The following is a 12,341-nucleotide window of genomic DNA, read 5'->3' on the forward strand; positions in this document are numbered from 1 at the left end:
CTGGACACTCCAAGGCTGTGCTGTTCATGACAATTGACCTTTATTTTATCATTCATCCATCCTTTAAAACATGTTTTGATTCCCTAGCTATAGTCAGTGTCTAGTGAAGAAGAATTCACATTTTAAGAGAAATTCAATAAAAGATCAAAACCAACAAGGTGCAGTACCTTAGGATGAAAAGAAGAGTGCTTACCACATAGGTCGGAAGAACGCAAAGACGGGATTAGTGCCTGGAGCCAATCCATGATGAGATGGCTGGAAAGGCCAAGAGAAAAAAAAATTGCAACCTCAGCTTTTGCCTCTCTAATCTTTTGTCTCTACTTAGCACTAGTCAGACCTGAGAGGAAATCACAGACAAACCATTCCACTGTACAGTCTATTCATGCCAGTTTCCATAATAGTAAATAAAAACTAGCAAATGGTATGAATTGTGGTGATGTAACACAATTTAAGAAAAACTTTCTCTCATACTGGTTATGTTCTACACTATGCAGTTCTATGGGTCAGCCTCATTTTCCAAGACTTTACCATCAAGTAAAGGAGAATTACATTACCATTGTGGCAAGTGTAACAGGAGAGGTGGTTGTCATGGAAATACAGCGGAGATCATCGGGTAGAATTAGAATTAGGCTTTGGCATTAGTAGATGGTAAAATATAGTGAGATGCCGAAGATAAATCCTAGACGGTTATCAGGAGTTTGTCACATAGAAGAAGCTCACAAAGTAGAAAGGAAGATAAAGCTTTCCAAATTAGATAGAAGAAGCAAAGGCTTGGAAATACTATAATCAATGCATAATCAATAAAGTGACAAATTGTGAATCTTAATCTTAGATTGAGGGAAGGGTTACAGAGGAGGGTTACAGTGGAGGGTTACAGTGGAGGGTTACAGGGGAGGGCAAGGGGGAGGGTAAAGGGAGGGTTGTGGGGGATTATAGAGGTAGGTTTGTGGGGGAAGGCTATAGGGAGAAGGTTTGGGTGAAAGGATACAGGGGAGGGTTGTGGGGGAAGGTCAAGGGGAGGGTTACAAGGGAGGGGCTGGAGCGATAGCACAGGGCATTTGCCTTGCATGCGCTCACCTGGGTTTGATTCCTCCATCCTTCTTGGAGAGCCTGGCAAGCTACTGAGAGTAACACGCCTGCACAGCAGCGCGTGGCAAGCTACCCATGGTGTATTCGATATGCCAAAAACAGTAACACAATGGTGCCTGCTCAAACAAATCGATGAACAACAGGAGGACAGTATTACAGTACTACAATGCTAATCTTAGATTAGTAAGACGTGAAATAAATCTAGGTCACCAAAACTTTATTTTAAATAATGTAAATCATCCATTTGTATTTCTTAAATCCCATGAGAAAACCCCCTACTGGCATCCAGTCATTTCCAGAAATACTACTCAGTACACCTTTTTTGTTTCCTCTTATTTTTTGAATTTGTAATCTGCCAAGCCTTTCATAAACCAATAAGAGTAGAGGAAAAACAATCTCATCTATATCAAATAGGTTTGTTTTCATTACAAAGCCAACTCTCCCTCTCCCACATGAAATACAATTAATCATGTCACGTGACTGATACATTGGGTCTTGACAGAGACAAGAGCTGCATTATTCCCTGACCTTTGCTTTGTGTTGATTCCCTTTTTGGATGATGCCTTGCCTAGGGTGAAGAACCAGTGCCTCTGATATGAGATCTTGATTCTGGTCCAAGTGAGAACATTTATTGCTTTTTAGCTCTTCCAAAATCCTGGATTTCAAAAAAAATTGCCATATAGTTACCTCTGAATCACATAGGTAAAAAGATTGGACACACATACTAAAGTGTTCAAATTTTCCTCCTACTGGACCATATAAAATTAAATCTGACAATAGGATATCTGAAAAACAATAATTTATATACATATATGTATATTTTTTAAATGAGAGGGCATATAACCAATTTTAAAATCACAAACAGCTTCACCTGTTTTTTTTTTAACTTTCTCCTCACCTTAATTCCAATGAAGCATCATTAGGTCCAAGATTTGACTTCGAAGATCAGGATTCTGAGAGGGGGCTCAGATTGGGCACACTCATATGATCACTTAGTTCACATGTATTTAATCCTTTTAAATGATTAGATCTATAAACTAATTTAGTGAAATTTCCCAAATTTTACAGTTGAAGATGAAGCAAATACATTTGAGAGAGTAAAGCAAGAAGTTGCAATAAGGTTAGAGATGTTTGATTCCAGAGAGAAGCTTCCAGAGACATGGTATGATTTCTGGTTTTAGTAAAATGTTTCTCCTGTCAGGCCACATTTATGGAAGTTTCTCTTTTTCCCTCTCCTTGCTTATTTTTTTTTTATCTCAGTTTGCTATGGCTAAGTATAAGCTAAGAATTGACCACACTATACATTTACACATGCATATTTTCAAAATCAAGAAGGACCAACAAATAAAAATTAATAAAATCTTCTAAAAAATCAGCTAGAATTACTAATAATAAACATTCAGTAGTACTTAACATGGGGCTGGAGTGAGAGCACAGCAGGTAGGGTGTTTGCCTTGCAAGCAGCCAACATGGCCAACCCAGATTCGATTCCTCCGCCCCTCTCGGAGAGCTCGGCAAGCTACCAAGAGTATCTCGCCCTCACGGTAAAGCCTGGCAAGCTACCCGTGACGTATTCAATATGCCAAACACAGTAACAACAAAGTCTCATGATGGAGACGTTACTGGGCCCGCTCGAGAAAATTGATGAACAACGGGAGGACAGTGACAGTGACAGTACTTAAGATATCTTTATATATAGTACAGCTATGAAATTAAATCTGCATAATAAAGAACTAAAATAATATATTTGTTTATAGTATTTATGTTTATATACACGGTAGCACTGTAGCACTGTCGTCCCGTTTTTCATCCATTTGCTTGAGCAGGCACCAGTAATGTCTCCATTGTGAGAGTTATTATTGTTTTTGACATATAAAATATGCCACAGATAGCTTTTCAGGCTCTGCTGTGCAGGCAGGATACTCTTGGTAGCCTGCCAGGCTCTCCAAGAGGGATGGAGGAATCGAACTCGGGTTGGCCACGTGCAAGGCAAATGCCCTACCCTCTGTACTATCGCTCCAGTTTGCACATGATATATTTCTAAATTATAAAATATATATTATTGAATCATACATTTAGGAATTTACAAAATTACATTGCATATTATAAAGTAAGGGCTGGAGCGATAGTACAGTGGGTAGGGATTTGCCTTGCATGTGGCAGACCCAGGTTCAATTCCTCCATTCCTCTTGAAGAGCCTGGCTAGCTACTGAGAGTATCCTGCCCACACAGCACAGCCTGGTAAGCTCCCCGTGGCATATTTGATATACCAAAAATAGTAACAACAAGTCTCACAATGGAGACGTTACTGGTGCCCACTCAAGCAAATCAATGAACAACGGGATGACAGTGCTACAATGCTATTATAAAGTACAAGTTGTAATTATATTAATTATGATTTAATTATAAATATGAGATTATGTAAATAATAAAATAAAACCTTATATTGTATTTTTAAATGTTTATATTATGGATTGTTTGTCTAATTTTTAAAACTAACTTATTTATTGTTTTGGGACCATGCCCAGTAGTGCTCAGGGCTTACTCTTGACTCTGCATTCAGGGATCACTTTGATGGTGCTTGGGGAAGCACATGGAGTATACAGGGAACCAGATATGAGTCAGCAGTGTAAGGCAAGCCTGCTCCCTGCTCTAATATCTCCCAGCCTATGTCTCATATTTAAAATAAATAATTACACGGTGGTAGGGTGTTTGCCTTGCACACAGCCAACATGGCCGACCCGAGTTCGATCCCTCCGCCCCTCTCGGAGAGCCCGGCAAGCTACCGAGAGTATCTCGCCCGTATGGCAGGGCCTGGCAAGCTCCCCGTGACGTATTCGATATGCCAAACACAGTAACAACAAAGTCTCCAATGGAGACGTTACTGGGCCCGCTGGAGCAAATCGATGATCAATGGGATGGCCTTTACTTTACTTTACTTTACCTTTTTTAAATTAGAAAGGTTGAGAGAAATTTCAATAATGCTGAAGAAATCTGTAAACATCAAAAACAGATTCACTGTTGATCTTTCTGTCTTTTCTCCATGTTTTTTGGTTGGCAGGGTTTCGTTAATTGCTAAGAAGGACTTGTTTGAGAAAACTGTTCCTTTGCATTTTGTTTAATAACTATATTGAATTAATTTTCTCTTTAATACTGTGTAAATTTAACTCTATTATGTTCTTGCAATAATCGGTATTAATTACCAATATCTGGCACTACTGATGCCATAGAGAACTTTGAAGAAATCTAGTTTTCTCCTTATAAACAACTCTTTTTCTATCGGAGGTCTGTCTTCTGGGAACATTTTGTATTATCTTGTTCTGAATATTCAGCTCTTCTTTTATTTGAAATTCTCTATTTTGAGTCTACAAATTATGCTATGATTTAATTTCCATGTTTCATTTCATTTCCACTTCCTCCATATATATGCTGAATTATTTTTAAAAATAACTTTGGGGACACCTCCCAAGTGGTGCACAAAGGCCCAGGTGCCTCTGCCAGCAATTCTCAAGCAAGGAGACCACAATTCAATACAAGGGGCAGAGGATGCAGTGCTGCTTTACTCTGTGGTACCAAGATTACCAGGGTCACCCAGCAGTGCTTATAGGCCTCCAGGTTCATTCATCTAGCAATGTTCAAGGGATTATGTGATGCATTGCATTGAACTGGGGTCAGTCATATGTAAGGCATGTGCCATGACCCCTGTATTATCTATTCGACATTCTTGTTGACTTTTAAGGTATCTCTTCCTTTACTTAAATAATCCTTCTATCACAAAGCTTTCTTGTGATAATTAAAACTAAATTTGATTCTCTAATATTATGTATTATTTATTTTTGTAACTTGCATATATTTTATTTATAATGATACACTTTTATTGTCTAACTCCTTCTTCATATAATTATCTTATTTTGTCATCTTTGAATTCTTAAATATTAGTTGATAAATACTTGGAAGAGTTATTCTTTTCCTTGTGCCATAATTAAAAAAAAATTAATGCAAAGTGTGTCTGTATTTTTTATGCCATATTCATTTCTTGGGTATGTTTTAGTGTGAGTTTAGTTGTATATATTTTGTATTGAAGATCTACTATTATATTGCACATTTTCCCTCAGATCTGTCATGATCAGCTTTGCCCTCCCATTGAACTACATTTTCTGATATCTGTATTTGTTCACAAATAGCGAGTGAAGTATATTATTTCATTGGAAATATAGAGAAAAATTCAGAGGAAATTTTCCAATGGCTCTGCAATTCCATCTTTGTTGAGTGCAGCTTTATTTTCTAAAATATTTTATAAATACCTTGTATCAGTCTTTAAAGTTCATAGTAAGTGGTGTGTACATCTTTCCATGAGTACATAGATATATTATGTTTTTATTTCTTCAATCACTATGAATCTCTGGGAAAATACTGTGACTCCTAGCAACTGTGTGTGTGTGTGTGTGTGTGTGTGTTTAAGAGAGAACCTCTTCTGATTCTAGATACTTTTAAAAAAATTACTTTCTTGGCCTTGGTCAGACTCTTTAGTGCCTCAGGTTAGAGGGTAATAATAAAAATTATTTGAATTTTATTAGCTTCTGCTATATTCCTGAACCATTTCTAAGCAATAGGATCGAGAGCAGGAGCTATCAAATATATTTCAGCATCTTCTTTAAATAATCATTTTCATTATTATGAGGTAAACATATCTAGTTTCTTATTTGATGCTGGTTGATTTTTGCTGACACTCACTATATTGTTGTGGTTGTGGTTGGGCTAGATGAAAAGAAGATTTTATTATTCAGATTAATTCCACCATTTTACCTGCAAGTTTCCAGAGCTAAATTGCATGCTCACTTGCAGTATCCATCTCAGTTTTGGTTCTTGGCTAAGCATTTTTCTATTTCATCTATATGGTGTTGTCATCAGTATCACCTTTATTATGATCATTCAATTTATTGTACATAGACCTTAAGTCAAACTTGCTTCAAATAACTTTTAAATACAGGAACTTGGAGATTTGGAACTTTGGGATGTTAGAAACATAGATAGTAAGAGGTAAAGCAGAAAAGATCTAATCAAGTCCCACTAGTTTACGGGTTTAGAAAGGAAGCCTAGAGAAATTAAGATAATTTAATTAAGGAATAAAACTGTGCTATGTCATAGTCACACAGCTTTTTATTTTCTGAATGTGTTCTAAATTATGAACAAAATCGAATTCAATTTTGACAAAGACAAACTGGTTCTACCCTATTACAAGCTATGTAAATGTGGGAGAGATTTGGGAAAGATTTGTAGTTGATGAATGTAAGATGCTTATTTCTATATCACACATAGGAAGCTACTAATACATGATTTTAAACATTAAGTACATTAAAATAGTTATATTATTTAACAATAACTATGAAAAAACAGTTAAATAAAAAGCTGTGTGACTATGACATAGCACAGTTTTACTCCTTAATTAAATTCTAGCAGGTAAAATGATAATCACTTTTGCCCTGAGTAAGTTTTTAAGGTAGAGGATAAGTAATGTAAAATATGCTCATTTGTTCTGCTTGATTTTACTTGATTCATTTCCTTTTATATAGCCTCTTTAGGTTTAGCTGGTCTTCATTAGGCTGAGCTGTGGAGCATGTTCTGGATATTCTCACGTACATCCATACCGTTTGTTGGAGATTTGATGTTCATAACTGGGCCCAACTACGAGTGCCTCTGCTCCAACTACCACTCAATTTCTCCTGAGATTACAGCATTAGAAAAGCATCTTGGGTTACAGTACAGAAGCAATAGAGTAAGTTGAGACATATGATCTCAGAGGCTCAAATAGAACTATTGGCCAAAATTAGAGAAGAAAGTAAGGCTTGGAGTAGTGAGTCAGACTGACCAAGATTCAAGGCCTACTTCAGTCTCAGTTCATGTCTTTGACCATGGTCAGGATTTTCAATTCTAAAAATCATTAGTGTGGAAAATGGAGATAAAGTGATGAGGCAATATCCTGAAAATTTGGAATAATTTAGCTTTTTATATGTCATGTAATACATAACAGTTGGTAGTTATTATTTATTTTAACTTTTATTTTGGATCTAAGGCTCTTAACATCATATTACACAAGGACATTCCCTTAAAAAATCCTTTTTTTCAGTTGTGCCCAGCAAAGCACCCAAGTTACTGCAAGACCCCCTTCTCTCAACTTCGGCCAAGGTGTTCCCAAGCACCCAGGCTAGATGGAATCCCAGGCAAGTTTAGGACTGCATCAGAAGTGGGACTTTAATCCTGTTTAGGCACCTATGTGGGCAACTCCCCCACAGGTACAGCAGAGATGGTGGGTGTGGCCTCTGGGGCTGCAGGAGATCATATGGCCGCGGTTATTTTTCCCTTTCCCAAGACTTCGGACTCACATCTCAATCTCCAATACCTAATTCTGAAGAGGACAGCCTGGCTGTCACAAACACATTAGACCAATAGTTCACTAACCTATTCCAATCTCACCAAAATAAATCTGAACACAAGAAACGGAACAAACCACATATAAAAGAACACATCCTCTGAAACTGCACTAGAGGATTCACAAAAGTCACAGAGGAACACCAAAGAGGAAGTTATTATTCTAGAAGGAGGAAAAGGTGGCCACCATTGACCGAGTTCACTCAGAATCCTTTCTCAAAGTGAGAGGGAGACAGTGATAGTGAACAGGAGAGTCCCAGCTCCGTACTACCACAACAACACGAAGAGACAGCACATATTCACACCATGAGGAATGGATAAAGAACAGAGCCCAGAAGACTCAACAAGGAATATCACAAATATCTCCTCTCTAATAAAGAATTCAGAGATTAATGCTGAGGTTGATCAATGAATTCAAAGAAACACTGGAACAGGCATCCAGTAAATTAAAGGAGGACATAATAGAAACAGTGGAACAGATAGCCAATAAAATACAGGAAGGAATGATAGCAGAAATAAGAAAGCTACAAACAGAAGTCTCACTAATAAAGGATTTTGTAGATGAAATTAAAAACTCAGTGGTTACCCTCATCAGTAGAATGGCAACAGCCAAAGACAGAATCAGTGAGCTTGAATGTGAGCTGCAGAATGCATACAGGGAAAAACATACAATGGGAAAAGACCTTAAAATATCTCTAGGGTAAATCAGAAACATAGGGGATTGTACTTAAGAGGAGCAACATAAGAATCCGAGTAGCAGAAGGAGAGGGAGGCAACCCCAGTGAAGTAGCAATAGGTAAATATATCATTGCTGAGAAGTTCCCAGAACTTAAGAATGCCGTCGTCTAGATCCAAGGAGCCCCGAGGGTACTAGCTAAAAGAGACCCTAATAAAAAGACTCCAAGGCATATCATAATCAGAATAGTGGGTATCACAGATAGAAACACAATATTGCAAGCAGCAAGGTCAAAAGGGGAAATCACATACAAAAGAGCACCCCTTAGATTTACAGGTGAATTATCAGAAGAAATCTTCCAGGTTCAAAGACAATGGTGGGATATAGTGAATAAACTTAATGAAATGAACATCTCACAAGAATACTTTATCTAGTTAAACTCTCACTCAAACTTTATGGAATGATGCACTATTTTATGCATAAACAACAGCTCAGGAACTTCATAGACTCAAAACTAATCTTAAAATAAGGACTAAAGTGGCTACTGTAAGACAAGATAAACCCCTACAAGCACAACAAATCTCTACAGAAAGATAGCACAAAACCCCATAACAATAATCTCTCTCAATGTCAGTGGTTTGAGACACAGAGTAGCAAAAATGGATTAAAAAAATTGAACCCAACATTCTGCTACCTACAGGAAACACATCTGGACAGTCAGAGCAAACACAGACTCAGAGTCAAAGGATGAAAAACAATCCTTCAAGCAAAAAAGTCCTCAAAAAATCTGGGGTGGCCATACTAATATCTGAACATAAATTTCAGGCTGAGAAGGATTAGAAGGAACAGTGATGACAAATTTTTAATAATCAAGGGATATGTAAGTCACACTCAGCTCCTGGGAGAGAACAAGGCAGAGTCTCCTACCCTATGCCTGACTGTCTCCACCAGGGCCCAACAGCTGAAGACCACCGAGGCCCAGCCAAGGCCATACTGAGACGACTCTCCACACACTTGGATGAGCCTCACGCATAAAAGAACTGACAGAGGAACCCAGGTGTGTGGGACCCGGGGCTGAGATCTCCAAGCCTGCACAGTTTGGGACTGGACCTGCCAGTAACTAGACAGTTACACCCACCAACTGCCGTGTAACTCCAACAACGGCCAGGATCCAGAGATCATCACACTCAGCTCCTGGGAGAGAACAAGGCAGAGTCTCCTACCCTATGCCTGACTGTCTCCACCAGGGCCCAACAGCTGAAGACCACCGAGGCCCAGCCAAGGCCATACTGAGACCACTCTCCACACACTTGGATGAGCCTCACGCATAAAAGAACTGACAGAGGAACCCAGGTGTGTGGGACCCGGGGCTGAGATCTCCAAACCTGCACAGTTTGGGACAGGACCTGCCAGTAACTAGACAGTTACACCCACCAACTGCCGTGTAACTCCAACAACGGCCAGGATCCAGAGATTATCACACTCAGCTCCCGGAAGCGCGCGCGGCGCAAATGCGGCCGCGCGACATCTTATCATCTCATTCCTAATTCGGTCAAACTGGCAGGCTACCAAATGTAACATGCCCACACGGCAGAGTCTGGCAAACTCCCCGTGGTATACCCAATATGCCAAATACCAGTAACAATGATGGGTCTCATTCTCCTAACCCTGAAAAAGCCTTGAATATGGCACTTTAAAAAAAAAAAACTCAGGGCTAGGACGAAGAAGACGTTACTGGCACCTGCTCGAGGCAATCGACGAACAACAGGGTGGTCGTGATCGTGATCGTGATGTAAGTCAGCAAGAAATCACACTCCTAAAGGTATATGAACCCAGTGAGGGGCCAGCTAAATAATTTAAAAAACCGCTAATAGACTTCAAGGAGGACAAAATCAGCTTAACTAAGGAGGTAAAGGTCCTCTACAAAGAAAACTACAAAATACTACTTCAGGAAATAAAGTGGACACAGTGAAATGGAAACACACCACCTGCTCATGGATTGGGAGAATTAACATTGCCAAAGCTTTATACATTTTCAATGTGACCTCTATAAGTATACCATGAAATTCTTCAAAGAAATTAATCAAAGACTCCTGAAATTCATATGGAATAACAAGCGCCCACGAATAGGTAAAACAATTCTTGGGGGAAAAGATGGGAGGCATAACTTTCCTTAACCTCAAACTGTACTACAAAGCAGTAATAAGTAAAACAGCACGGTATTGGAGCAAAGACAAATTCACTGACCAATGGAATAAAGTTGAATATATCCCTACACACACCCTGGAAGGCACTATATTTTCCCTGGGCAGTTCCTAGTGTGAAGAAAATACTCTAAAAATAGCAGCAGTGTCCTGAACCAGTGAATTCCTAGTGTCTGAGTAAGTTCCAATAAATTCTGGGAAAACACCTGTTAGGGATGAGCTAGTATGATAAAATTTGGAGGAATCAAGGGTAAAGCTACTTAAAACAATTTTATCTTGGACACTCCACCCACTCCTCCTTTTTTTTAAGTCAAAGTTTGAGCCCAGGGACCCTCACACAACACAAGACAGGTGTTCCCCAATTAAGTGATCCCCTAACTAACCCACCTCACTGTCTGGACCAACTTAGATTTTTATTTATTTAAGCTTTTGGATCATACCAGGCAGTGCTTCCTCCTGTTGAAGCTCCAGGAACCATATGTGGTGCTAGGAATGGAACCTGTCCCCCACTCCTGCTCCCCATCCCTACCTCCAAAGTCAGCCATATGCAAAGCAAATGCCCTACCCATTGTGCTGTCTCTCCAACCCTCTACGATTTTTTTTTCTTATTCTTTATTTTTGTTTGGGGTGCCATATGGCTGTGCTCAGGGCTTCCTGTTGCCTCTCCCTCAGGATAACTCCTGATGTACTAGATGAACCAGATGGGGTGCCAGGCCTGAACATGGATCCATCACATGAAAGGCAAGTGCCCTACCTGCTAGACTATCTCTCTGGCCTATCTGTACCAATTTTTATTTTTATTGCATCATGTCACCTAGTAGTTTTTATAAAGAGTAAAATAGGAAGGGCTTAGCAAATGATAGCATGCAACCATGTTTTTCATATGGTTGTTTCAGCATTACCTTCAGGAAAAATATACCAGAGCAATCAGAACCATTGAAAATGGGAAACTAACAAATTTTTCTTTCTTCCTAAACACAGATAAAAGAGACAGAGTAAAATCTGTCGATAAAAATTTTAGGAATATCTGCACAAATACATGCATATTCAAGTTGATAACAGTAGTTGTTTCAATATAAATTATGCTAGAAAATTTTTAAATTTCAGGTATTGCCATATATGTGGTATTTGACTTTTTTATCTAGATACAGATCTTGATAGTGAATCTCTTGATGATAGATGTGCAGCTAATTTTTCCTGGAATTCATAGAGGTAATTATATTGCTTTATAGTCTGTATTGACTCAGATCCTCTCAGATCTCTCAGACTGTCAATAGCTTGCTGTGGCGATACTGCATCAGACAGGTATAGGAGGAGACAAGCGGCTACAAGACAAGATCTCCCAAGTCCTCCATAACAATGTATTAAGGTTTTCCGGTGATTTTTAAGGCAGATTGCAAGCTCTTCCATTATTTCACAGCATCTGGCTATGTCAGGAGTCCCTCCATCTGGGATTGGATGATGATGAGTGATAATTCCATACTGATGGTAGAAGTCCAAAAGGTTTGGGACTCTATATTTTGACAGTTCCCCTCCGTATCTTTTTGGGCATTTCTTATAACATCTTTAAATTTACAACCTGGAAGAGCACATAAACCGAGAAACTGAGAACAATTCACTCATGACAGGAAAAGCCATGATATTAGAATTAGAGTCTGTTCATCTTCTATAGGTTCTTCATCTGATGAGTCAAACTCACTTGTTTGCATTGAATGGCTTCATTGCTAGCCGCCCCATGCAGCCACAGGCCACCACCTCCTCATCACGAATGTTTTTAAGTCTGTAAAAAACAAAAAATTTAAAAAAGAAAGATAATAAAGGAAGTAAAATACTTTTCTTTAATGATGCAAGTGCAAATCAGTGTAGGTGATGGGTGATACAATACAATATATACCTTGCCTTAAAATTAAAATAAAAACTACATGTTAAGCCAAAAATCTCTT

At 38.7% G+C, this 12,341-nt stretch overlaps 1 pseudogene; it reads right to left on the minus strand.

Annotated features, from left to right (window-relative positions):
* Nucleotides 1-11,399: 11,399 nt before the first annotated feature.
* On the minus strand, nucleotides 11,400-12,107 carry LOC130022016 (cyclin-dependent kinase inhibitor 3-like; annotated as a pseudogene).
* Between the last annotated feature and the right edge of the window lie 234 nt (nucleotides 12,108-12,341).

Source organism: Sorex fumeus, unplaced genomic scaffold, assembly GCF_029834395.1.
Source record: "Sorex fumeus unplaced genomic scaffold, SorFum_2.1 ptg000002l, whole genome shotgun sequence".
Taxonomy (NCBI): Eukaryota; Metazoa; Chordata; class Mammalia; order Eulipotyphla; family Soricidae; genus Sorex; species Sorex fumeus.